Below are 27,601 nucleotides of genomic sequence, written 5' to 3'. Positions count from 1 at the left end.
TTTTTCTCTTTCCACAGACACTACTCGACCTGTTGAGTACTTTTAGGATTTGTTTCTATTGCAGATTTCAAGCATCCACAGTAGTTCACTTTTGTCTTGCCACTTAAATACAGTCTTCAAATGCCTGAGGACAGAGACCTCAAACACAGCATCAAGCTCATGGTCAGTTCCTGTCCTCTTGCATGCATCAGAAACATGGACAATTTGTAGCAGAGACCTCAAATCCCTGGAGAGATATCACCAATGCTATCTCCGTAACTCCGACAAATCCACTGAAGGACAGGCATACGAACGAGAGCATTCTCTCCTCGGCCAATGTGTAGAACGCACACCCCCCTTCCCCAGTAACAGAAAGGAAAAGTGGAAGCACAAAAAGACATCAGACGCAGTCAGCACACCTAATGGGGAGGACAGTAATCTGCATCCTCTCTATTTCTCATTCCAAGAGTTGGGATTCAATAAACTCACAGCACATTTTAAAGGGTGCTCTTGAAGAAGGGAATGGGTTAATGAATTTTGTACCTAGAATATATCACAAACTCTTCGTCATGGCTGATCTTCCCAGGCTTATATTGCTCCTGGCATTAAATGTAAATTACTTGTTCATGTCTTTCATTCTTTAACTCTCAAAGACAAATGGTCAGGTGTGAATGTTATTTTGCAGACATTGCCAGCCTTGCCTGTTTATGTTAATTGAACGTCGTTAAACAACTGCTGTTGGGAAGCTATAATCACACAAATAACTTCAAGGACAGAGATGCCAAAGCAGTCGCAGGCGTGGTAATTGAAGGAAGAAAGATCAGAGACCCTGCCTGGAAATGGAAGTTTATGTCATACTTGTTCCTAACACTCATGATGAATAAATACCCGCTTGTATTTATGTTCAATGAGAAGTCTGGCAGTCCATCGTTAGGAATCAGTTCTCCCAAAGCTCTGGAATAAAAGCCAGAGCTTTGAAATAAAAACCACTGTATTTTGACTCACTAACAGTCTCAGGAGGTATTATTTTACCCATAACACTCAAATCTATCTAGAATACGTTCAGGAACACATTCCTAATGTTCAATTTTCTCAAAACACAAAACCCTAAAACAACACACACTCTTCACTTTCTATTGCATTTGTTATCCTTCTTCGAAACTAAATGTCCACCATCTGTAGCTTCGCTCATTAAAGACTCAAATGCAGCTCCCAACCTTGATTGATCAAATCCATTTTGATGTGATTAAGTGGCTTGTTTCATTTTAATCAAACTTTTGGTATTCTATTGGTAAGTATTAGTAATTGAAAGGTTTTACAATATAGTTTTATTATTCACATATGCCCCCTTTTTATTGCTATTTGATTATCATTGCAACTCTTAAGATAATATTTTTGACTAATTTTTTTTAAAAATTGGCTATTAAGGTTGCTGATCCCTGTTCTAAACTTCAGCTGCACTTCCAGCAGGAACAGAAGACACATCTTTGACTCCAATTTTTTACAAGTGCATAAACTAATCACCAAGATACCTATCTTGGAATGTTACATCTTTAGATGGTACAGAAAGCATTACTTAATCACATGACAGCCAAAACAGCATTTGGTTTTGATCTAATTAAGTATTCAAGTTTATGGGGACTTAAAAGCTGTCTGTTGAGAAAGATTATGCTGTTTGCATAATCACTTGAACTTTGGAAAATACTGACTAACACGTAACACCTCTACAGTATTTATAAATAGGCCAATGCCAATTCCAGCTGACCAAACACAGCAAAGACCATTGGATTTGACAAATTTTTGAAACAACTCCACTGTAAATGATGTGCTATTGTCTGACAAAGACTTCTGGGATGCCATGAATGGCAAAAAAACGTTCATGAAATTATCAATGGCGGCAGTGGCAGTTGTGGACTTCATTAACTGAACATCCAATCACTTAAGCGTGTGCGTCTACTAATAAGAAAGATAGGACTCAAATGGTCCAGCAAAGTCAATGTGTATTCTTGCCCAGGGCTTGCCCTGGCCACTCGCATGAATGCATATTTGCCGACAACAGCAAGGACTTTTGGGCTTCACAACTGGGGCATTGGTTAACCATTCTTTTGATTTCTTCATTGATGCCTGGCCATCAGACATTATGTCTAGCTAATGCTTTCATCCTTTGTCCCAAATGAGAGTCACTTGGAGAGGGGCTATAACCCTAGCCCTCCACAACCACACCTCATCTTTACAGATTATCTCTGTCCTTCTGTGTGGTTTAAGCAATTCTGGCTTATTTCCACCCTTGCATCACCATCTTTTTGACTTTCGATAACACTAGGTCTCTTTCTGTCCACATCTGTGTGTTTAGTGGAGACTGGCCAAGTATCTATCAGGTGCGTAGCCCACACCATCATATGGGACTGGTGGTGATGCTACTGTCCGTGGCAAGGGCAACCAGCTGCATGTATTTGATATTTGGGTCTTGGGGTGATACTGAAACATAACTGTACATGCTAACAAGAGAGCCCATCTCTGCACCTGCACACACCCTTGTAGAATCAGTCTAGAAAATGTTTTTATTTCCAAATACAGCAACAGCTCAGAACAAGAAATGGAGCACAAAATAATCAGATTTGGGCCACACTTCATTTCCACCAGTCAACTGAGAGTGAGCTTATGGACTGAAACTATTGTCAAATGCCGTCCATAAATATACTGACAAAACTTTTTCACTACATAAATGATCGCCAAGATATCTACCGGGGAATGTTTTTCCCTCCCCACATCTGATGAAGTTCTCAAAGCAAGGCAATTGGCCTTTCTATTCCATCAGGTATTCGGTGGGACAAAAATGCGCTCGCTCCATACAATTTGATTTGCTTTATTATTGTCACACGTATTAACACACAGCAAAAAATATTGTTTCTTGTACACTATGCAGGCAAAACATAACATTCATAGGAGAAGGAAACGAGAGAGTGCAGAATGTATTATTACAGTCATAGCTAGGATGTAGAGAAAGATCAACTTAATGCAAGGTAAGTCCATTCAAAAGTCTGACAGCAGTAGAGAAGCAGCTGTTCTTGAGTCAGTTGGTATGTGACCACAGACTTTCATATCTACCTTTCTCTCTTCCACCTTCTTCCTTCATGAAAATGTCCAGAGTGCGAGGTCCTTAATTATGCTGGCTGCTTTGCCGAGACAGCAGGAAGTGTAGACAGAGTCAATAAATGGGAGGCTACTTTGCGTGATGGATTGGGCTACATTCACAACCTTTTGTAGTTCCTTGTGATCTTGGGCACAGCAGGAGCCATACCAAGCTGCGATAGAACAAGAAAGCTTTCTATGGTACATCTGTAAAAGTTGGAGAGAGTCTCAGCTGCAGCATTGGGGGTTGGGGGGGGGGGGGGGGGGGGGGGGGGGGGCGCGGTACCAGGATCGGTCATTGGTGATCTGGACACCTAAATTCTTGATGCTCTCGACCCTTTCCACTTCATCCCTGTTGATGTAGACAGGAGCAAGATCTCCTTTACATTTCCTGAAGAAGTCGGTGACCATCTCCTTCATTTTGTTGACATTGAGGGAGAGATTATTGTTGTCACACCGGTTCACCAGATTCTCTCTTTCCTGAACTCTGTCTTGTCATTGTTTGAGATCTGACCCACTACAGTGGTGTCATCAGCAAACTTGAAAACTGATTTGGAGGGGAATTCGGCCACTCAGTCATAGGTGTATAAGGAATATAGTAGGGGGCTGAGAACACCGGCTTGTGGGGCACTGGTGTTGAGAACGATTGTGAAGGAGGTGTTGTTGCCTATCCTTACTGATTGTGGTCTGTAAGTAGGAAGTTCAGGATCCAGCTGCACAGGGATGTGCTGAGGCCCAGGCCACAGAGTTTGAGGAGGAATTTCATGGGAATAATAGTGTTGAAGGCTGAGCTGTAGTCAATAAATAAGAGTTTGACATAGATGTCCTTGTTGTCTAGGTATTCCAGGGTTGAGCGCAGGGCCACAGAAACAGCATCTGCCGTAGACCTGTTGTGGGCAAACTAGTGGATCCAGGTAGTCCGGGAGGCTGGAATTGATTTGTGACATGTCTAACCTTTCAAAGATTTAAAGAAGCAGAGATTAGGTTGAAACAGGAGAAGTGTACATTCCAGGCAGATGACGTTATATATTTGAGTTTTAGGGTAGATGCACAAGAGTTTGTCGTTTCTTGGAATGGTGAATTATTATAGCAAGTTTTTATAAAATGTGTCTACCACCTTAGCCCCACTCCACCAGCTGCTGTAGAAACTTCAATACTGACACTATCATTAAGAAAGCTCACCAACACCTCTACTTTCTCAGAAAACTAAGGAAATTTGGCATGTCAGCTGTGACTTTCTCCAACTTTTACAAATATATCAATTGGAGAAGTTGTAGAGAGTGAGGATGGATGTTACGGTTTGCAGAGGGACATAGATAAGCTGCACAGCTGGGCCGAGAGGTGGCAAATGGAGTTTAATACAGAAAAGTGAGAGGTGATTCACTTTGGTAAGAGTAACAGGAGTACAGAATATAGGGCTAATGAAAGGACTCTTAGTAGTGTTGATGAGCAGAGAGATCTCGGGGTACATGTGCATAGCTCCCTGAAAGTTGGCACCCAGGTTGATAAAGGTTGTTAAGAAGGCGTACGGTGTGTTAGCTTTTATTGGTAGAGGGATTGAATTTCGGAGCCATGAGGTCATGTTACAACTGTACAAAACTCTGGTGCGGCCGCACTTGGAGTATTGCGTACAGTTCTGGTCGCCGCATTTTAAGAAAGATATGGAGGCATTGGAAAGGGTGCAGAGGAGGTCGACCAGGATGTTGCCTGGTATGGTGGGAAGGTCTTATGAGGAAAGGCTGAGGGGCTTGAGGTTATTTTCATTAGCGAGGAGGTTACGAGGTGATCTGATTGAGGCATACAAGATGATCAAAGGATTGGATAGGGTGGACAGTGAGAGCCTTTTTCCTCGGATGGTGATGGCTAACACGAGGGGACACAGCTTTAAATTAAGGGGTGGTAATTATAGGACGGATGTCAGAGGTAGGTTCTTTACTCAGAGGGTAGTAAGGTCGTGGAATGCCCTGCCTGCAGCAGTTGTGGACTCGCCAACTTTAAGGGCGTTCAAATGGTCAGTGGATAGGCATATGGATAACACTGGAATAGTTTAGGTTAGAGGGTCATTAGATTGGTTCCACTGGTTGGCGCAACTTCGAGGGCCGAAGGGCCTGTACTGCGCTGGAATGTTCTGTGTTCTAATTTTCCAACATTGATGTTTCTATGTGTAAAAGCTGGAGAGAGTCGCAGCTGACATGCCAAATTTCCTTGGTTTTCTGAGAAAGTAGAGGTGTTGGTGAGCTTTCTTAACGATAGCATCAGCATTGAAGTTTCCATAACAGCTGGGGGAGTGGGGCTAAGGTGGTAGACACATTTTATAAAAACCTGCTATAATAATTCACCATTCCAAGAAATGACAAACTCTTTTGCGTCTACCCTAAAACTGAAATATAAAACTTCATCTGCCTGGAATGTACATTTCTCCTGTTTCAACCTAATCTCTGCTTCTTTAAATCTTCTCAAAACTTCCTCAAATTTGATCTTTGTTCTTCAGGAGAGGCTCCTGTAATTAGCAAGTCATTGAGATTACTTTTACCTTGTTATAGACTCTCCATTGTACACTGGAAAATGGCACATGCTCATGAGACTCCAAAAGGTAAACACATATGCTGGTATAAACCCTTGTGGGTGTTGATGGTAACCAACCTCTGTGAACCTTTATCCAGTTCCAGCTGCTGGTAGGTGTGACCGAGGTCTAACTTGGTATATTTTAAACCCCCGACTAGTTTGATGTAGAAGTCCTCAATTCTAGAAATGAGGCTCCTCTATTGATTTAATTGATAATCTCCACAAATTCTTAGTACAATCCGGTTTGAGAATTGTACAAGCCTTATAAATACCTAAATCTTCCAGTCTTCTGAATTCGACTTCAACCTTATGATAAAGTGCATAGGGCACCAGCAGGCCTGAAAAAATTGACGTTGCATCGGAATTCAGATAAATTTTGGCTTTAAACTTTCCTTATCTGTCCTAGTTCATTTTGAAAGATCTTGGAATATTTACACAGCAGTTCTTGAAAACCTCATCCCACAGGTTTAATATTTCCAAACAATATTAATGTGCCTGAGCCAATCACAGCCCATTAAACAAGGTCTATTACCTTTAATTACTAATAAAAGTTAGCTGTGCCATTTGATTCTGGTAGGACACAGTGACTGCTGCTGCTCTTCAGGTCTGCAATGTCTCCCCAGTACATGTAGACAATACAGTTCCTGCCTCATTCAATCTCAATGTTTGGAGACCTTTTTGAAGGTAATAAAATGCCTGCTCCCCTATGACTGTAGACACAGACTGTAAAAAACTTCCATTTACCATCAAGGCTACTTATTATAGTTGGGCCTGGTTTAGGGTAAACTGCATGGGTCCCTCTTCGGACTCCTCATTGTGAGTTTTTTTTGCACATCCTGTCCTGACTGCTTCAGTTTGCACCTTGCTTGTAAATGACCCATGCTGTTGCACATGAAACATAAATAATTTCTACATCTGAAAGCTTCTTGGGAATGTTCTCCCCCACATCAAAAACAAGCTTCCACCCTCATTGCTGTACTTCCTCTCTCGGCCTTTGCTGTGCCTGCACCTGAGCTGTTTCCCGCCACAAACTGCTTACCTTATATGGCATGCCTTGCAACTCACCCACACCCTACTCAGCACGTTCAGTTGCCTGAGCCAACTCCACAGCTTTTTCTAAGGAGATTTTGGACTCAGCCAGTAACAACTTCTGTATGATTAGGCTGTTTATACCACAGACCAAATGGTCTTTTAATGCAGCCTTTCAATATACTACCCCTAGCTTTCCACTTCAGGATTAAAAGGTTCAATCTTTCCAATCAAAGGCATTTGAATGTGCATATGCACTTCGCTTCTTCATACTTTCAACAGTCAAGTCTCTTCCACTTCTAGCTGCACACTGCAATCCGTGACAACTTTGAAAGCTTTTCTTCATCACCAGTATAATAAACGGAGAATGATGCAAAAGGAATTATTGCCAATAAATAAATATTTACAATAAAGGGTCAGACAGAATCAACTATGTGACTATACAACTGTACTCCCTGGCTCCAACTGCAGATCCTTCCTGACCCGGAATATGTACCCTTGCACCCAATTGGCTCAGCTTCCTGCTTGGACAGTCCATAGGGTCCAGCCTGATCACATGGCACTGAGGGAACACCCTCTTAAAAGGGGCCACAGTACCACAATCTACAACTCAGTGAGGTAGTGAAGCACAACAGAATTACACAATAAAATGGGTTTGTTAATTTGCAGCATGTAGTCATTTAATTTTTCACATTTAGAAACCACCGCTGTGCCACTTCCCCCGATGGAAATCTTACAAAGTTCATGATCTGCAGAGAGACTCACTTCTGAAGAACTATGACATCTTCAAGCATAAACAGTGGCGAGCTTCTCGGCCTTTTGGCTAAGATCAAGTGTAGTATTGACGTGCTGTGCTTGGTTGAAGTCATTAGGTTACATTTCAGCTTCTTTTGAAGCAATTTTTTTTAAAGCAGCATCTTGGGCTTTTGGCTAAGATGCAAATGAGATCAAGCCTTGGAGGAGGAACTCTGTCTACTCCAATCAGCTTGGATCATGTAGATGAAGCCCAAGGCAGGAGGTGAGAGCCCTGTCTTGTCAGCTTGGATCAGGAATATCTCAACTAGTTGAGACTCTGAATTGGACTTGATTGGATTGAATTGGAATAAAAACAAAAAACAGTGGCAAGCCATGCACCTGAAACCATAATATAAGGTTACCTATTTTTGCATCATCTCTGGCTATACCAATCCGCTAATTAAACATGATTCAATTTGCTTCTACTTATTAAAAGTCCACGTGTAATCAACTAAATAGGAATACACAAACTAGCATCTTTTTTTAAAGACTGATCTGTGACACTTGGTAAAGAATAAATTCACAGGTTTTGCTATTAATGAAAATGCAACAATGTTACATCTTTCCCACATTATGCTTTGTGCTGCTAAACAAAGTACTATTCAGAAAAGGAAATAGAAATTTCATATTCAAGTATAAAATTGTGACTTAAAAGAAAAAAGGTCGAATCAATGATGCAGCCAGTCTCAGATCTCAAGGATTTATGTGGATAATATCAAAAAGCAAACACTCTCCAGACTCAGTCCTTTTTTTCTTGCTTTTAGAATAGTCCGTGCAATTCCCTGAAAATACCAAGTCTCAAATACATTTTCCAAGAGGTTCAGAAACCATTTTAATATCTAACAGTGCAGGTAAGGACTCATGGCACAGAGAACCAAAAGAATATAAAAGATAGGAATATAGGAACTAGGAACAGGAGTAGGCCATTTGGCCCCTCAAGTCTGCTCTGCCATTCAATAAGATCATGGCTGATCTTTTTGTGGACTCAGATCCACTTACCTGCCCACTCACCACAACCCACAATTATTTTACTGTTCAAAAATCTATCTCTGCCTTAAAAACATTTAACAAGTTAGCCTCAACTGCTTCACTGGGCAGGGAATTCCACAGATTCACAACCCTTTGGGTGAAGAACTCAGTCCTAAATCTACTCCCCCTTATTTTGAGGCCATAACTCCTAGTTCTGGTTTCACCCGCCCTTGGAAACAACCTCCCTGGTTCTATCTTATCTATTCCCTTCATAATTTTATATGTTTCTATAAAATTCCCTCTCATTCTTCTAAATTTCAATGAGTATAATCCCAGTCTACTCAGTCTCTCTTCATAAGCCAAACCCCTCAATTCTGGAATCAACCTAGTGAATCTCCTCTGCACCCCCTCCAACACCAGTATGTCCTTTCTCAAGTAAGGAGGCCAAAACTGTACACAGTACTCCAGGTGTGGCCTCACCAGCACCTTATACAGCTGCAACATAACCTCCATTTTTAAACTCCATCCCTCTAGCAACGAAGGACAAAATTTCATTTACTTATCTGCTGCACCTACAAACCAACTTTTTGTGATTCATGCACAAGGACACCCAAGTCCCTCTGCACAGCAGTATGCTGCAATTTTTACTATTTAAATAATCGTCCATTTTGCTGTTACTCCTACCAAAATAGATGACCTCCCATTTACTAACATTGTACTCCATCTGCCAGACTCTCGCCCACTCACTTAATCTATATCCCTTTGCAGACTTTGTCTCCTCTGCCCACTTTGCTCTACCATTCATCTTAGTATCATCTGCAAACTTTGACACACTGCACTTCGTCCCCAACTCCAAATCATCTGTGTAAATTGTAAATAATTGCGATCCAACACTGATCTTCAACCAGAAAAACACCCATTTATCCTCCTTCTTTGCTTTCTGTTACTGTGGCTAGAAGAGGTCAGAGACAAGGAATTCTACAGAGTCACCTCCTGACTCTCCAAAGCTTGTCCACCAGCTACATGGCACAAGTCAGGAGTGCGATGGAATACTCTCCACTTGCCCAAACGAGTGTGGTTCCAACAACATTCAAAAAGCTCGACACCATCAGGACAAAGCCATCCACTTGATTGGCACCTCATCTGCCACCTTCAATATCCACCAACATACAGTGGTAACCATAAGATGCACTGTAGCAACTCACCTTTGACAGCACCTTCCAAACCCACAATCACTACAATCTGGAAAGACAAGGGTACCAGATGCATGGAAACACCACATGCAAGTCTGGGTCAAAATCCTGGAACTCCCTTTCTAACAGCACTGTGGGTGCATCTACACTACATGGCAGTTCAAGTAGGTGCCTCGCCATCACCTTCAAGGCAACTTAGAATGAGCAATAAATGCTGACCAAGCCCACAACTAGTTTAAGAAATGAAAAATAGATATGTGCCTTCCCTAAGGGACATCAGCGAATCCAAAGCATTTTTAAACAACATTTTCACCATTACTTATACTAGCTACTAGACTTGTTCAATCAAGAGTCCCTTGCGAACCACTGAAGCCTCAAAGCTTTTTTGTAATCAGACTCTGTCTCAGATTCCTGAGGTGGATTCCGACTGAAGAAGATATTGTTAGAAACATATTATTCCCAAGCAGGAGATAGGCTGTTTCTGCTCTCACGTTTTCCCTCAGAAGGCAAAACTTTCCATTAATAGCCCTCACTGATCTGTTCCTTGATGAATGGGAGGGACTCTGTTGGCAATTGGTGGACCCACATTGGAGAGCAGGCAAAGCGACCAAAAAGGCTGACCAATTTTTCTGGATCACTGGAAGCAAGTTAAGCTACATAAATACCTGTCTGCTCTTGTTCCTTTTTTTTTGAGTTAAAAAGAGATACTGAATCCTTGACATAACTAGCATTTTAGCAATAGTGCATAATTTGAAGTTCCTTAGCGAGGTCTGTCAGATAGAAAACCCAATCTCCACAAAGCTATGCAAAATTGCTGATAAAAATGCATTTATCCAATTCATTATTGCAGTGCAAATACACAGATTGCAATAAAAACAATCCTCAGACCAGGTTATGCTTGAACGTATTATTTTTAACCTCAATTGTTCATTGGTAGTAACACATTCAAATTAATTTTTTGTTACACTACGGATGCAAGAGATTTTTGAACACCTATCAAATCATGAGGGATCTGGACAATGCAGATTGGGTGAAACTGTTCCTATTGGTGGAAGGGTGGAAAACCAGAGGACACCAAAAAAGGTGATTTGCAAAAAAAAAAGGCAACCTAATGCAGCATGTATTTAGGATCTGGAATGTACTGTCCTGTCCGAGAATGTGGTGGAGGCAGATTAAAAAAAGCCAAATTGGATATTTAGCCGAAAGAAAAAGAAAAAGAAATGTAGGTTTACTGGGAAAAGACAGGTGGATTGGGATGAACGTAAGAAATGAGGAGTAGGATGAAATGCATTTGGAGAGTTAGCATAGACACAATGGGCTGCACAACTTCATTCTATGCTGTAACCATTCTATGATACATAAATTGCGGTGTCCGTATTTATAATGGACATTGACAATGTAAACTTGCCACACTGTAATGACATCTCGCCACCAATGGAGGTACTGCAGTGCACCATCAACAGGAGGGCATAACTACAGTTTGCTTTTGCTTCCTCTTTTACCTTTTCTCACATTACATGGGATTGCTACAATGTTGGTTGATCACCCATCACATCAATCATATTTGATCTTTAGTGAGTGGTTTTACATCTAGATACTCTTCCTGCCACTAACCCTCCCTATTTATCTGGGCTGGGGATCAGCACGATACATGCAAGCGTGCCTGTGCCATTGGTTGGATTTTTCTGTGGCAAAAAAGTCCTGCACTGGGACTCAACCCATACGGCTCAGAGGCAGGAATTTGATGACCTTTTGCCACCTTACACAAACTACATCATTCAGGTATCCAAGGGTGTAACTACAGGTTGATAAGCTTATCAAGATGTGGGCATAGCACTTCACTGCTTTTATTTCAGTTTACCAGCATCCACAATATTTCCCTTTGATTAAATTTTACCTCAGTTTCAATTTTATATTATAGTCTCAGGAGCACATGCCAAACTCACCTCACTGTACATATCCACTGCAAACCTGATCTCTTTTCCTGTATGCTTGCTCCGCCCATTAATTCAACTGACCGATAAATAAAAAGAGCAAAGTGTGTCATGAAAAAAAAATAAAATGTCACTTTAACATGGAGAGTGAATTTCATCTAGTAGAAAAACAGAAATCATTTATGAGCAGCAAGTTTGTGCTCCATGCAACACGAGCATCTTCGTTACCAACCCAATGCAATACATGTACAAAGACAGACGATGTAGCTTCAGTAAGATAAAAGCAAATTACTGTGGATGCTGGAATCTGAAAAAAAAACAAAAAATGCTGGAAAATCTCACCAGGTCTGAAGCATCTACAGAGAGAGAATAGAGCTAATGTTGCACGTCCAGAGCTGAAGACAATTGAGAATAGGATGAGATTTATACTAAAGGTAAAAAGTAAAGTACTGCAGATGCTGGAATCTGAAATGAAAATGCTGGAAAATCTCAGCAGGTCTGACAGCATCTGCGGGAAGAGAATAGAGCCAACATTTCAAGTCTAGATGATAAAGAAACCAACCACTACCACGTCTGGGGAAAATTCTTCTCCTCACCGCTACTAACCTTGATCACCAATCACTCTCACCCAACATCTGATAAGACACTCAACTTCTAGAAATACAGAGCTCAGTACTGTATGCAGTCAACACATTTTGCAAAGAAATGTTCAGGAACACAAGCATCATATACCAGTATCTCCAATATGTCAGAGAAATTTTCAGCCTTGTTACAAGAGACTGGACAAAACATCAATGCAGGAACAGTTACATAAGGATATAATCCAGCAGTGAAGTAGTCACCATGCCAAATTCTTGTCACAGTTATATAGTGGGCACTTATGCAGGAAGGAATTCCCTCTTGGGGTCTAAGTAGCAAAGGTGGAGGTGGAACTGGATCTTCGGTTTTGAGTTGAACAGAACAAAGTTACAACTGATGGCAGGGAGGGGGGGGGGCTTTGACTTGGTGGCGAGGGTATAGAGTTTGTGCTGAATGCTGACAATGAATCCTTTGATATCCCCAAAATTTAACTGGAGGAATTTGGGACAAATCCAAGATTGACTATCAGATAAGCAAGAGGAGGGGTTGAAAGAGGTGCTAGACTAGTAGATTTCAGCAATTTCAATGTTTGTAGAAGCTGAATGCATGTCTTCAGGTAATTGCTGGTAAGGGATGACAGTGTTGATAGTATTGCATGCTGATGAGGAAGAGGAAGGAGTCAAGGACTCCAGAGGTGGAAACAGAAATCATAGCTCAAGATGGACACACTTTTGATGGGCAAAGGTGGAAACCAACAAGAACAATCCCACTGAACTTACCCCATAAAAGGGAGATGTTGGCATAGTGGTAACATCACTGAGCTAATAATCCAGAGGCCCCGGTTCATGCTTTGGGGACACAAGTTCAAATCTCTCAGGTGCAGGTGAAATTTAAATCCAATTATTTAAAGAAAATCTAGAATTGAAACATTCCATAAACAAGGTTTTTAAAAAAAGAATTGCGTAATTGCAGAGAGGATTTGGAAGAGCAAGGGATGATCAAACTTGTCAACTGCTGAGAGACATTAAGGAGGGCAAGGAGGGAAATGCATCACAGTGAGAAAAGATAGGCATGCATGGGGCAAGACTGCAAACTGCATTCCAATAGATCTATGTAATGAAACCCCAGTGTATCACAGATTAATCAACTTAAGTAAATAACCAACTTGGAGAGAGATGTAATGTTTGGATCAAGAATTCCAGATAAAATGAAGATAATAGCTTGCAAGTCTGTGCACTGTAGCCCATTTAATCATCCAACAATACCAGCAAAAATAATGTGAAAGCCTGATAAGTTTCTGTGGCATGTTTCTGTTTAAATATCGTGATGCTGCGTTTTCAGAACCTGAAAATTGGGTTTTTGGTGGGGTGAGGGAAGAGACATTTTGTGTATGGATCAGGAGTTCTATACAATGCAAATGAATGGGAAGTGCTTTGGCCCATTGGAACTCTATACAATGAGAGTGCAAGGCAAGTGCTTTGTTCTACCGGAACTGCATGCTTTGATCAAGTTTCACTGAAGTCAACTGTGTGTCATTAGTATAATAAAAAAAAACTGAAAACTAGTAAAACAAAATTCATTGCGGTGAGTTTTGAGCAAACTTCATGTTGCTGATGCCAAAGTGTCACAGCAGTCTGTCAACTGTACTGATTTTGAGAAGTGGTTTAGGTTGAAGGACACAAAATAACCAAAGACACAAATAAGGTAAATGCTGGATACTCAACAAATCTTCTCCCTTCTTTAGGTAGTTTCACGGGGATTGAAGATAACTTGCTTCCATTCTGGTTCAGTGGGTTCTGAGATGGCTGATCAAGTCCAACGCATGATCAACTCTGCTATACACAGGGCAGGTTGCACTGTAATGGTTGGGTGGATGAGCTGTTAGGATGTTTATGCATTCTCTTCAATATCTCGATTTCATGTCTGTGTTCCCAACGTCGTGTTTGGTGCCTTCCCAATTAATAGTCTTCATCCAAATTAGTCACAGGCCAGGGAACTCGTGTTGGTGGGGATGCCTTAAGGACATCACTGAAACATTCCCACTGTCCTCCTGGAAATCTCCTGCCATGACCAAATTCTGACTAGAGCAGTTGCTTCAGGAATTGAGTCAGGTGTACAAACAAAACTTCCTACCCAGCTGTTTTTTGATTGATCAGCGTCTCAATGCTGGACATGGCAACTTGGGAGAGGACAGTGAGTGACTTTTGTTCACCTTTCTTCCCACCATAATGTGGAAGATATGCAGGTTAGATGGATTTACCATGCTAAATGGCTCTCTAGTGTCAGGGACTAGCTAGGATAAATACATGGGGTTATGAGAGTGGGGCCTGGGTGGTCTTGTGATTGGTGCAGTCTCGATAGGCCAAATAGCCTCCTTCTGCACTGTAGGATTCTATGGTTCTAACTTGCAAACACACTACTAGTTGCACTTCTCCAGTGACTTGAGAAGCTGGGGTGCCTGCTCTAAATTTTCCAGATCTCCAAAGTATGTGTGGGCATCACCACTGCCCAGTAAACCTTATTTGGGTCTCAAATCCTGTTCCTCAAATACTCTTCACCTCAGTCAGCTGAAGACTGAGCTGGCACATTGGAGGCTGTGATGAATTTTGTTTGTCTTCATCAAGAGGCTTCCAAAAAATAGAAAAAGATCCACATCTTCCAGGAGATCACCATTGATTTTTAGCTTGGTTACCAGGGAAGTGGAAGGGATGTAGAAGAGGGCTGGTGTGATGACACAGTCTCATTTGATCCAGGTTTCCACAATATAGGGTTTGTGGTGGTTCCATTGGCAAGATCACAGCTCACATGTCATCGTTGAGTAGGTAGAGGATAGTGACAAATTTCCAAGGGCAGCCAAATTGACGAGGATACTCCATAAACCTTCTGTTAACTCAAAAGGTTTTGGTGAATTGATGCTATTTTTTGCATTTGCCAGACAGTGAGGATCATGTCTGCGATGGCTTTTTAAAAAATGATTTCATGGAATGTGGGTGCAGCCAGCATTTCTTGTCCATTCCTAATTGGCCTTGAATTGAGTGGCTTGCTAGGCCATTGCAGTGGGTCTGGAGTCACATATAGGCCAGACCAGGTAAGGATGGCAGATTTCCTTCCCTAAGGAAGGAATGACAATCAAAGGTTTCACAATCATCGTTATACTGTACTTCTAATTCCAGATTTTTATTGAGTTCAAATTTCACCATCTGCCATGAGTGATTTGAACCCAGGTTCCCAGGTATTACCTCGGCTCTGGAATTCTAGTCCAATGACAATACTGCCTCCCACCTCTAAGACTGAAACTTGCAGTGTAGTTCTACGGTCGCTGGAAGGAGGCAATTGGATTTGTTGCTCTTAGTCAGAATCGCATTATCCACAAGATCACCCAGCATGCATTCCTCTTCCCACAAGATACAGGAGGCCGTACCACCTTACCATGAGGGTATCCCTGCTGCGTTTCAGAATTTTGGCAGTGATTCCAACTGCTCCAAAGGCTTTGTTGTTTGATGCAGCTGTAAGAGCATTTTAGCACATATATGTGATCAAACACAAAAAGGAAGAGAGACAAAAAGGAATAGAGACAATAATGAAGGTGACAAGGGAGTAAAGTGACAAAAATTAGGTCAAAGAGGAGGAGCAAATTCCAAGGTGGGCATTCCTGGAGTAGAGGTGACTGAAAATTAAAAACAAAAAGCAAAACATTTCTGAAATCTAAAAACTTGTATTGTTTTCAAAACTCAGTTTAGTTTCATGATTTTTTTAAAAATTATTCCAATGTACTGCAAATCCAGATACAAGGTAATTGACAGGTCTTAAAATATGTTCATACAAAATTAGGAACAGTAGGCTATTCAGCACCTTGAACCTGCTCCACCATTCAATAAGATCATGACTGATCGGATTGTGGCCTCAACACCACTATCCCACCCACCCCCAATACCCTTAGATTCTTGCCTAACAAGGGAATCAATCTACCTCTACCTTAAAAATATTCAATGACCCTGCCCCCATAGATGCAGAGGCCACTCTGATAAGTCCCCTCAGAATCTTATGTTTCAATAAAATTTTCGTTATTTTTCTCGGCCCAATCTTTCTCAAACAATAACTTCTTCTCAGGAATCTGTCAAGTGAACCTTCTCTGAGCTGCTTCTAATGCAATCACATTCTTTCCTCGATGAGACTCAAGATGTACATGTATACAGACATATAAACATCGACTATACAGTGTTCAGAGTGTTTTATTGGCATTTATATAACACACACCATCCTGCTGTAACCCTAGACTTAGTCTGTGAAATGGTGTACCTTGTCTCTTGGCAACAATGCAGCTGCAACAACATAAGAAGCTCAACACCATCCAGGACAAAGTAATCTGTTTGATTGGCACCCCATCCACTACAATAAACATTCACTCCCTCCACCACCAATGCACAGTGGCAACAGTATGTACCATCTACAGGTTGCACTGCAGCAACTTCGACAATACTTGATAAACCCACAGCCCCTACCACCTCAAAAAGGAAAAACGTAGCAAGGCCAGCATTTAATGCCTATCCCCAATTGTCCTTGAACAGTTAAAAGTCATATGCAGGCCAGAACAGGCAAGGATGGCAGATTTCCTTCCCAAAATTACATCAGGGTCATTATTGTGATTAGCTTTCAATTACAAACCAGTTAAATTTAAATTCCCCACAGGATTTGATCACGTGTCCCCAAAGCATTAGTCTGGGCCCGTAGATAGCTGGCTGAGTGATATAATCATTATATCAGTCTCCTGACTTGGATGGGAACCTGCAGGTGGCCATGTTTCCATTTGTCAACTGTAACTGTCCTTCTAGTAGTAGAAGCAGGATTTGAAAGGTGCTGTCAAAGTAGATTTGGAGCGATGCTCCAGTGCATCTTTTAGACTGTACACATTGCTGTCAGTGTGCGCCGGTGATGGAAGCAGTAAACGTTTAAACTGGTGGATAAGTAGCCAATCAAGTAAGTTGCTTTGTCATTGACGGTTTGAGCTTCTTGAGAGTTGTTAGAACTGCATTCATTAGGCAAGTGGAGAGTATTCCATCACATTTCTGATTTGTGCCTTGTAGTCTGTGGGCAGGCTTTGGGGAGTCAAGAGGCAAGTTGCCCAAAGCAGGATTCCCAGCCTCTAACCTACTTTTGTAGCCACAGTATTTATGTGGCTAGCCCAGTTCAGTTTCTGGTCAACAGTGAACCCCCCATGATGTAGATGTTAGGGGATTTAGTGATGATTATGTTGCTTAATGTCGAAGGGCGATGGTTAGACTTTTTCTTGTCTTGCTGGAGACAGTTGTTGTCTTGTATGCGTGCAGCACCAATGTTACTTGCTACTTGCCAGCCCAAGTCTAATTGTCCAAGTCTTGGTACATTTGGAAATGGACTGCTTCAGTATCCGAAGAGTTGCAAATGGTACTGAACAGTGTTCAATCAGCAGCAAACATCCCCACATCATGGATGAAGCAGCCGAAGATGACTGGGTTGAGGAGACTACCCTAAAGGAACTCATGCAACAATATCATGTAACAGAGATGATTAGCCACCAAACACACCCATGTTCATTTTGACTAGGTATAATTCCGACCTGTAGAGTTTTCCCCTCAATTCCCACTGACTTCAGTTTTGCTAAGGCTCCTTGATACCATATGTTTAAATACTGCCTTGATGTCAAGGGCATTCACTCTCATCCACCCTCAGAGATTCAGCTCTTTTGTCCATGCTTGGACCTAGGCTGTAGTGAGGTCAGGAGCAGAGGAGCCCTGGCAAAACCCAAACTGAGCACTGGTGAACAAGCTGACACTGAGAAGTGCTGCTTGATGGTACTGTTGGTGACATCTTCCCTCAATTTGCTGATGATCCCGAGGAGGCTGATGGAATGGTAACTGGCTGGATTGGATTTGTCCTGCTTTTTGTGAACAAGACATACCCAGGCAATTTTCCACATCATCAGGTAGAAGCCTGCGCTGTAGTTGTACTGGAACAGCTTAGATAGGAGCACGGTCTGTTCTGGAACACAAATCTTCAGTACTATTGCCAGGACCCACAGTCTTTGCAGTGCCTTCAGCCGTTTAATAACAAGTGTTCAGAGCCAATATACTGTAAAGAATTAAAATGTTTCAGGAACAAGATGAAAATACGATACCCCAAATCTCCAAAATGTCAATGAAATTTGTAAGCATTGTTACAAGAGACCTTGTAACACACTAATACAAGAAGTTGTTATATATGGACATAACACAGCACTCCAAAAGTAGCCATCTTGTAGGATTCTTGTAACAGTACATGCTCACTGCAGCATTATATAAGGTCATGCCACAATGCTCAGTCACTAGTCATTGATTCTATCCCTGAAACTAATCTAAGCTTTGCACTGTTTACTTTTTCAAATTTCTGGCCGCTGCAGTAAAGAATAAGACACTTAGCACCATTTTAATGCCCTCCCTATGGCTGGAAGGAGGAAATGTATTTATTTCGAACCCAAGAGATGATTTTCCAGCATGATAGCTGTTAATAGATTTATAACGAATCTATTTCTGATCTCAAATCAGGCAAAAGGAGGCAGCAGCTTGAGGGTTGAGGTACAGACAAGGGAAAGTTATTTAACCATCAGAAGTCAATCAACTTGGGTCTTTTCTCACACCACCAAACAATAAATTGTATTGTGGCACTGGCAGAGTTAGGAAGCCTTACTTAGGCAACGCTTTATGTAGATATGAGAGTCTTTTTAAAAACAAACTATATTTGAAGAACTCTCACACTTGCAACTCAAATGATATGCAGTATAAATGGCACAGAACTTTAAGGACTCAAAATAAATACGATAGAGGCACATACCTCACTCAAATCTTGATATCACAGTCACCACAATTGACAATGTGCTAAATGGTCAGTTTTACTCCTTCTACTATTGCAAGTTACAACAATAGTATTTAATCAAATTTAATACTTAATTAATATCAAAAATAATAAAGAACTATTTAGTCGTCAGGTAAGCGTGGTCACAATTTAGGAAAACAAAGTTGGGATTGATTTCATAATTCTAGTACTTCTGCTTAAAAATCAGAAGTTATATTTTTATTGCTTCCCATGACTAACTGCATACAAATGCTGAGAAGTATATTTATCATATAATGCAATTACAGCATGCAAGTCACATCTTCACACAATGTATTCAGAACTACCCTGGCTATATGGGGATTTATCTTTTATACTGGTGTGACTAGTACATCAGACGGATCATAAACGTTCGTTCATATTCGACAGATAATACTTTCACTGCTCATGACGTGGGTCTGCAATCTCCTACACTGCATTCACCAGACCAATTCTGACTACATTCTACAATGGATTTTTAAAATTGAATTGTCAACAGGCGAAGACTTGTCACACACAAAGGCCTCATTCCAGACACTTGATTAACGGTGGGGGGCAGGAAGGAATAAAATATATGTGAAGTATTAAACACCACAAATAGCTTCATTTAATTGGATCTTATGTCCCATTTGAACAATGATCGTGGAACAGAGATCGCACCAGATACTGCAGCTGGCTTTAACTTCTCGGGGTCTGGGGGGCCCTCATGACTAACAGCACACCTGCAACACTCACTACAGGTCTCAGAACTATAATAGGGCATCAGTAGTCCCCTCGAGGGCATTCGCGTACTCCAATACAACATCTTTAATCCCACTGGAGCCGAACCCTCACTTTCTACAAAATAAGATTCACATTCCCTTGATTACGAACCTATTGCAAACTCACACTTAACTGCGCCAACCGTCCCGCCCCTCGGATGATCGACAGGACGACCGCCCAGTCAGTCAGCGCAAATTCCCCAGAGGCGCCAATCATCACGAAGGAAAGACGGGACTTCCGGTAGCAGGTGCGGTTGACTGAGAAAAGGAGACAAATGTCTCGAAAAGCAGGCGATTTTAAGCTTGTATTTTTCAGTTCATATTTTTTCTGCAACCAAAAAACGGAAAACAAAGCGAACAAAGTTTGCTGAATTGGTTCCCGAGCAGGTAGATTTGAAAAAACGAACCCTCCCCCTCAGAAGATAATAGTGAATAAACGTTAGGCCGCGGGTTTCTTTGCTTGACAGCCCGATGCGCGCCGACATTTTATGTACCGTTGGATTCAGGAATGAAACATTCGCTTCAAAAAGGCACAAAAGCCGATTTTTACCTCAGAAATTAGCGTTTACAGGTACAGCAGCATTACCTCCGCTCGGCTCCGAGCGATTGAATTCCAGTCAGTGAACAACTTCCGCCATAACTTCCGAGCAACAGGGAAGCGAGCAGAACGACAAAAAACCGATTCATAACACTACCAGGCCGTGTAACCGAGCTCCGCCGCGTCGATTCCTACCGGGAACAAGGGCAGCGTGTAGATTGCCGATACAATGATAGTTATGGGCACCAATTTCAGGACTTGAAAGTTTGGGGCTAATCAATTCGAAGCTCGTTCGATTTGCATGAATTATAAATTTTTTTTGCAACCGTCACTTTTATTAACTGAACTATTGAAGTGAACATCTAAATATATCCTTTACCATGTTTTATAGGCCCAATTGCCAAGATAAAAAATACGCAAAACTGTATTCAGATGTGGCAAACAATTAAATCTCAGTCGGTGTCCTTTGTGTTTAGTGTTGAATGTTCACTATTAAGGAGTGAACGGCAGAATAGAATACCATACATACCTGGATTTTATTAGGACTTAAGTGCGTTTAAACACCAGTGACTCGCAAATCAGGTATCGTCCCAGGCCAGTCGGGTGTGGAATTATCTCTCCCTTGCAGTACCCCCTGCCCCTCAAATAGACAGCACCCACTATTAGGGCAGTTCTGCAGGCAAAAGCGAAATACTGTGGCTGCTAGAAATATGGACTGAAAACAGAAAATGCTGAAAATATTTAGCAGGTCATCTACAGCGAGAAAAAGTTATCCTTTCAGGTCAATGTTTTCACCCAGTTCGTGATGAGAGGCCACAGACTTGAAATGTTAACTTTGTTTTTCTTCCACAGGTGCTGCCTGACCTACTGAATATTTCCAGCATTTTGTTTTAGTTCTGTATATTTCAATTCCTAACAGCCAAAATCACTGAATTATAATTTTTTTGGTATGAAAACAAGATTGTGAACATGTCCCTTATAATTGAGTCCTTAAGACAGTGGATTCAAGCAAAGGATCCAACAAAAGTGCCCCTGCTTTAGAAAAACACAATTAACAAAACCCAAATCATACAAAGATGTAGGAAACTAAACAATTTAAATATTACCCATGTTACTCACACACTCCCACCCTAGGGTCACTGAGATGCAAGGAGAGGCAGGCAATTGGAGCAAGCAACCATTCATAACAGAAGGATGTTTCAATTTTGCATCTTCATTGATTATGAGATAGAAGACTTTTCAGTTGTAAATTATCCAGTTTTAGTTTCTAAATTGGGAAAATAATGCACCCACATAGAATTTCTGTAATGCAACACTTATAGTAACCCTTTTGCCATAACAGGACCATTTCCATCTTGTCCCTCCTTCTGCCAAATGCCATATTCCCATAAAGTGCTGCTAAACCATAGCATTTCCATGAGTACTGACAAGGCCTTCACTCAGTGCTGCCAAATTCTATAACTATCCTTCCTGTCTGACCAAAGCACAGGACAGCCTTCATGAACCTTGTTGTTCACGTTAATCAAATCTGATACATCTTGCATATCAGTGACACCGATAGAATCGGGCAGGCATTGCTCAATGGGTAGCACACTTGCCCCTGAATCAAAAGGTTGAGGGTTCAAATTCCATTCCAAGGACTTGAGCACATAATCCAGCCTGACACTTCAGTACGGTACCAAGGCAATGCAGCACTGTTGGAGGTGGAAGTAAACGAGCAAATGGTACTAGTTCAAAGAACACAAGAATTCATTCCACTATTCTAACCAACATTTATCTCTTAGCTAAGATCACTGAAACAGGTCATTGTGGAACCTTGCTTGCACAAACTGGCTGCTACATTTTCTACTTTACAAAAGTGCTTAAATTGGATGGAAAGCACTTTGGCAATGTCCTGAAGCCCTTCTTTCTTTAGATTGTACATAACATATCATCGCCAACTCACCACAAGCAATGGCACAGAAGCTTTGCTTGTACATAGATTTCCTTTGCAATTTCTCAAGAAAAAAAAGAAACAGCTAGAAAGTTGCCAAGTTCACTTTTAGGATTTGGGTGTTGCTAAGACCGGAATTTATTGCCCATCCCTAAGGGAGTTGGGGGTGGGCCTTATCCTAAACTGCTGCAGTCCACGTGATGAAGCTGCTCCCACTGTTTGGTAGGATGCTCCAAGATTTTGCAACAATGAAGGAGCTTGTTTTAAATCTGGACCTACCTAGTTAGTGATCAATTATATTTTTTATAAACACAAAATTTGAGCCAGTTAGATTCAACATGTTTGCATATATGGTGCACAAATTATATTTTTTGTCTTCCATCAAATAATTCTGCATCAATTCATCTTGAGGCTCTTTCCACCAGCAGCCGTAACTTTGGCAGTGAAAGGTGGAAGTCTGAGGGAAATTCCTGTTTTGTTACCACAACTGCAGTGACAAGACTTAAGAGCTTTCTGGCACCCCAACAAAGGTAAAGGCTCCATATGCAATTTCTAACTTAAAAATGTCAGCTAACGTGTGGTCAGTTGAAATATTGAACTTTATTTTTATAAAAAGGGCATCAAATTGATTTTATCCAACCAACAAATAAATCTGATTCCCAAATCCATAAATAGATCCATCGACTGTTCCCCTGCTACCGGACATTTTAAAGTTGTGACAATTTATTTTAGAGAAAAAGCTCTCGTCCTCAGAAACACTGTGTGACTCACAGAAAGAAAACTCTTTCATCCAATAGGATCTGTTACTTACAGCCCTCCTGGTGTGATACAGCAGCTGGAAAAGTAGTGTCTGATTATGTTCAAGTGTTAAAAAAAAGTCACCAAGCTAAGGAAGTGTGACTGTTGCAGGTTGTTGTTGGCTGAACTGTTAAAACTGCCAACGTTTTGATTGCCTAAAGGAAATCGTTTCATCTTCAAAAGAAAAGGGCATCTTTATAATTCATGACACTCAATCCTCAGTTTCCTACTCATGGAGCCTTGATGCTCCTTTATTTTCTGAATGCATCAAGGCTCTTAAATATTCATTCTAAGTGCCTATATTTTGAAGAACTTGCTGAAAGCTGTATAAACTACATTTATTACAACTGATCAGCACAATTTATGTAGTAACATAAAATGCTGGATGAACTCAGCAGTTCTGGCAGCATCTGTGGAGACAGAAACAGAGTCAACATTGAATCCATATGGCTTCTTCAGAGCCGAAGGGGGTATAAATGTGATGTTTTACTATAGTGGGAGGGAGGTGGTAGAGAAGATGGAACAGAATAGATCGGGGATAGATTGGAGCTAAGGAGAGATTGACAAAGCTGTCATGGACAGAAGACAAAGGGGGTGTTAATGGTAGCATTTAGGGCTAAAGGTGGTGCTGATCGTGGCATAAAAGGTAAGATAGCAGGAAGTGTCAAGAGGAGAACAAAAGGTCAGTGTTCAGTGAAAGCAGAACTAAAGAACAAGTTACAGAAGGTCCAGTGGGGGAGGTTGCACTGGGATGAACAAAAAACAAAGAAAACTCAAAGGATCGAGGTGGAGGAGAAAGGTCACTATCTAAACTGGTTCAGCTCAATGTTGAGTTCAGAAGGCTGTAACGTTCCTAACCAGAAGATGAGGTGTTGTTTCTCCAGTTTGTACTGGGCTTCACTGAAGCATTGCAGCAGGCCAAGGACAGACATGAGGAAAATGGTGAGTTGAAATGGCATGCAACAGGAAGGTTGGGGTCACGCTTGCGGACTGAGCGAAAATATTCCACAAAGTGGTCACCCAGTCTGCGTTTAACGTAGAAAATTAGTGCAGGAGTAGGCCATTCAGCCTCTCAAGCCTGCATCACCATACAATCATGATCATGGCTGATCATGCACTTTCAGTATCCCACTCCCGCTTTCTCTCCATACTCCCTTGATCCCTTTAGCCACAAGAGCCATGTCCAGCTCCCTCTTGAACATATCTAATGACTGGCCCCAAAAGCTTTCTGTGGTAGGGAATTGAAGTCCTGAATGGCTTACCCCTTATCTTAGGCTGTGATCCCTAGTTCTGGACTTCCCCAATATCAGAAACATTCATCCTACATCTAGCCTATCCAGTTCCATCAGGATTTTATGTTTCTATGAGATCTCCTCTCATTCTTCTAAATTACAATGAGTACAAGCCCAGTCAAGGCAGTCTCTCTTCATATGTCAGTCTTGCCATTCTGGTAAATCTTCGCTGGATGTTCTCAATAGCAAGAATGTCCTCTTCAGACGAGGAGATCAAAACTGCACACAATACTTAAGCTATCGCCTCACAAAGCCGCAACGTGGAGGAGACCAAATTGAAGATGGAGGTGCAAGTGAAACACTGCTTCACCTGAAAGGAGTATTTAGAGCCTTGAACAGTGAGGAGGTAAAGGGGTAGGTGTTGCATCTTTTGCAAATGATGGGAGATGATGCTGTGGAAAGGGGATGAACCATTGAAGAGATTGAGGAGAGGACCACAGTGTCACAGAGGGACCAGTCCCTGGTGAATGCTGACTGGGAGATGAGGGGAAGGTGTGTTTCATGGTGGCATCATGTTGGCATTGGCAGAAATGGCAGAGGATCATCAGGTGAAAAGTGAGGACAAGGAAAGCCTATCGTGGGTCTGGGAGGGAAGCAAAGTGGTGAGGGCAGCAGTGCAGGAGATGGGCCAGACCCAGCCGAATGTTGTCAATCACTGTAGGAGGGAAACGTCAGTTGAGGAAAAGACGGGCATGTCAGGAGTGCTGTTTTTGAAGGTAGCAACACCAGAACAAATGCAAAAGTTTTTTCCTTTTACTGCTTGTCACGTTAAATTTCAATAAAAGAAATTCACTTTAAAACTCTGCACCAGTGCTGTCCCTTTGTCTGTTCAAAAGAATGAATAGACCCAACAGGCCCGAAAAGGCAACTATTAATGTGAAGTCAGCTTCCCCTAGTTCTGGATGCACCCACAAGAGAAAACATCCTTTCAATGTCCACTTTGTTCAGGATCTTGTATACTTATAAACTTAAATCTGTGTCCAAGTCTTTGCATGATCAGCTAATGGGAACAGTTTTTCTTTGTCTACCTTATCTAAAACTGTCATAACCTTGTACATCCTTATCAGTTCTCCATTCAATCTAATTTTCTCCAAGCAGAAAACCCTAGCTCCTCTTACCTGACCTTATAGCTAAAATCCCTCAATGCCAGAACAATTCTGGTCAATCTCCTCTGCAACGTCTCAAGAGCCCTCACATCCTTCCTTAAGTGTGGTCACCACAACTGGACACAATACCCCAGTTGAGGCCTAACCAGAGTTTTATGTGGGATTTAAAAAAATATTCGTTCTCATGATGTGGTCCCCGCTGGCTAGACCAGCATTTTTTTATTGCCCATCAGAAGGTGCTAGTGAGCTGCTTTTTTGAACCACTGTAGTCCATGTGGGGAGGGTACACCCATGGTACTCTTACATAGGGAGTTCCAAGATTTTGACCCAGTGACAGTGAAGGAATGGCAATACAGTTCCCAGTCAGGACAGCCTCAACCAGGATCTTCATGTCACACTCTGAGTAACCCCCAGCATTTGGCCTGGGCTTGCAAAATCCTATTAACTGCCCTGGCTTGAGACAATTCAAACCTCTCTAACCTGTGATTACATCTCTCCACTCGCATTGTATCTGTAAAGACTTGATTACTTGTAAAGACTCACATTCCAAGCGTTATCTTGCAACTGAGCATTTGTCTACATATACCCTGTTTGTGAACCCAACTCTCCGCTCACCTGATGAAGGAGCAGCGCTCCGAAAGCTCATGACACCAAATAAACTTGTTGGACTTTAACCTGGTGTGGTAAGACTTCTTACTGTGCCCATCCCAGTCCAATGCCAGCATCTCCATATCCCAGTCAGGATGGTGAGTGGCTTAGAGGGGACTTGCAAGTGATGGTGTTCCCATGTGTCTGCTGCCATTGTCCTTCTAGGTGGTAGTGGTCACAGGTTTGGGAGGTGCTGTCTAAGAAGCCTTGTTGAATTGCTGCAGTGCATCTTGTAGTTGGTGTACACGGCTGCTTTGCATTGGTGGAGGAGGGAGTGGATATTGAAGGTGGTGGATAGGTTGTCAATCAAGTGAGCTGTTTTGTCCTGGATGTTATTGAGCTGAGTGTTATTGAACTGCACTCATCAAGGCAAGTGGAGAGTATTCCATCATGCACAAATCTAGCTTGTGCCTTGTAGCTGGCAGACAGGCTTTGGGGAGTCAGGATGCAAGTTATTCACCACAGGATTCCAAGCCTCTGAGCTGCTCTTGTAGCCACAGTACTTTTTTGCTGGTCCAAGTTTCTGGTCAATGGTATCCCCAAGATGTTATAGTGAGGGATTCAGTGATGGTAATGCTATTGAATGTCATGGGGAGATGGTTGGAAATGGTCATTGCCTGGCACTTGTGTGGTACAAATGTTATGTGCCACATATCAGCCCAAGTCTGAATGTTGTCCAGATCTTGCTGCTTAGGGGCATGGATGTTTACTGTACAAATGAACATTTGTACAGTAAACATCCCCACTTCTGACATTATGATGGAAGGAAGGTCATTGATGAAGCAACAGAAGTCGTTGGGCTGAGAATACAAGCCTGAGGAACTCCTGCAGTGATGTCCTAGGACTGAGATGATTGACCTACAATCACCACAGCCATCTTCCTTGGTATTAGGTATGACTCCGAAAAGTGAAGACATTTTCCGGATTCTCATTGACTCCAGTTTTGCCATGACATCTTGATGCCACACTCAGTTAAATACTGCCTTGATGTCAAGGGCATTCAGTTCCTTTGTTCATGTTCAAGTCTTCAGTACTATTGTTGGAATGTTGTCAAGGCCCATAGCTTTGTAGTATCCAGTGCCTTCAGCTGTTTCTTGGCATCATGTGGTGAGAATCAAATCAGCTGAAGACTGGCATGTGATGCTGGGGGACCTTGGAGAAGGCCAAGATGGATCATCCACTCAGCATTTCTGGCTGATGACTGTTGCAAATTCTTCAGTCTTGTGTTTTGCACTGATGTGCTGGGCTCCTCCATCATTGATGAGGAGGATATTTGTGGAGCCGCCTCCTCCTCCCCCAGTTAATTTAGTTGTCCACCACCATTCACGCTGGATGTGGCAGAAATGCAGAGGCTAGATCTGATCAGTTGGTTATGGGATTGCTTTGGTCTGTCAATCACATGCTGCTTCCACTGTTTGGCATGCAAATAATCCTGGTAGCTTCACTGGAGTGACACCTCATTTTT

General features: G+C 41.9%; 1 protein-coding gene and 1 non-coding gene across 3 annotated transcripts in view; one reads left to right on the top strand and one right to left on the bottom strand.

The window, feature by feature from the left end:
* The window catches only part of ikzf4 (IKAROS family zinc finger 4), a 209,904-nt gene that overhangs the window by 154,872 nt on the left and 27,431 nt on the right, over nt 1-27,601 (bottom strand). Inside the window, exon 1 of one of the 2 annotated variants that reach the window (XM_080218120.1) lies at nt 20,408-21,532. The exons of the other annotated variant lie outside the window; for it this stretch is intronic. The gene's annotated coding sequence lies outside the window, so the exon portion shown is untranslated. Of the gene's footprint in view, nt 1-20,407; nt 21,533-27,601 lie in introns of those variants that run through there. 2 annotated transcript variants of the gene reach the window in all.
* Nucleotides 7,509-7,702, top strand: LOC145362074 (U2 spliceosomal RNA). Its single transcript, XR_013889927.1, has one exon. It is a non-coding gene; the product is annotated as a U2 spliceosomal RNA (small nuclear RNA).

Source organism: Carcharhinus amblyrhynchos, chromosome X, assembly GCF_965287045.1.
Source record: "Carcharhinus amblyrhynchos chromosome X, sCarAmb.v2.hapA, whole genome shotgun sequence".
Taxonomy (NCBI): Eukaryota; Metazoa; Chordata; class Chondrichthyes; order Carcharhiniformes; family Carcharhinidae; genus Carcharhinus; species Carcharhinus amblyrhynchos.
Note: the sequence above shows the minus strand (reverse complement) of the source record. Positions and strands in the feature narration are given on the sequence as shown.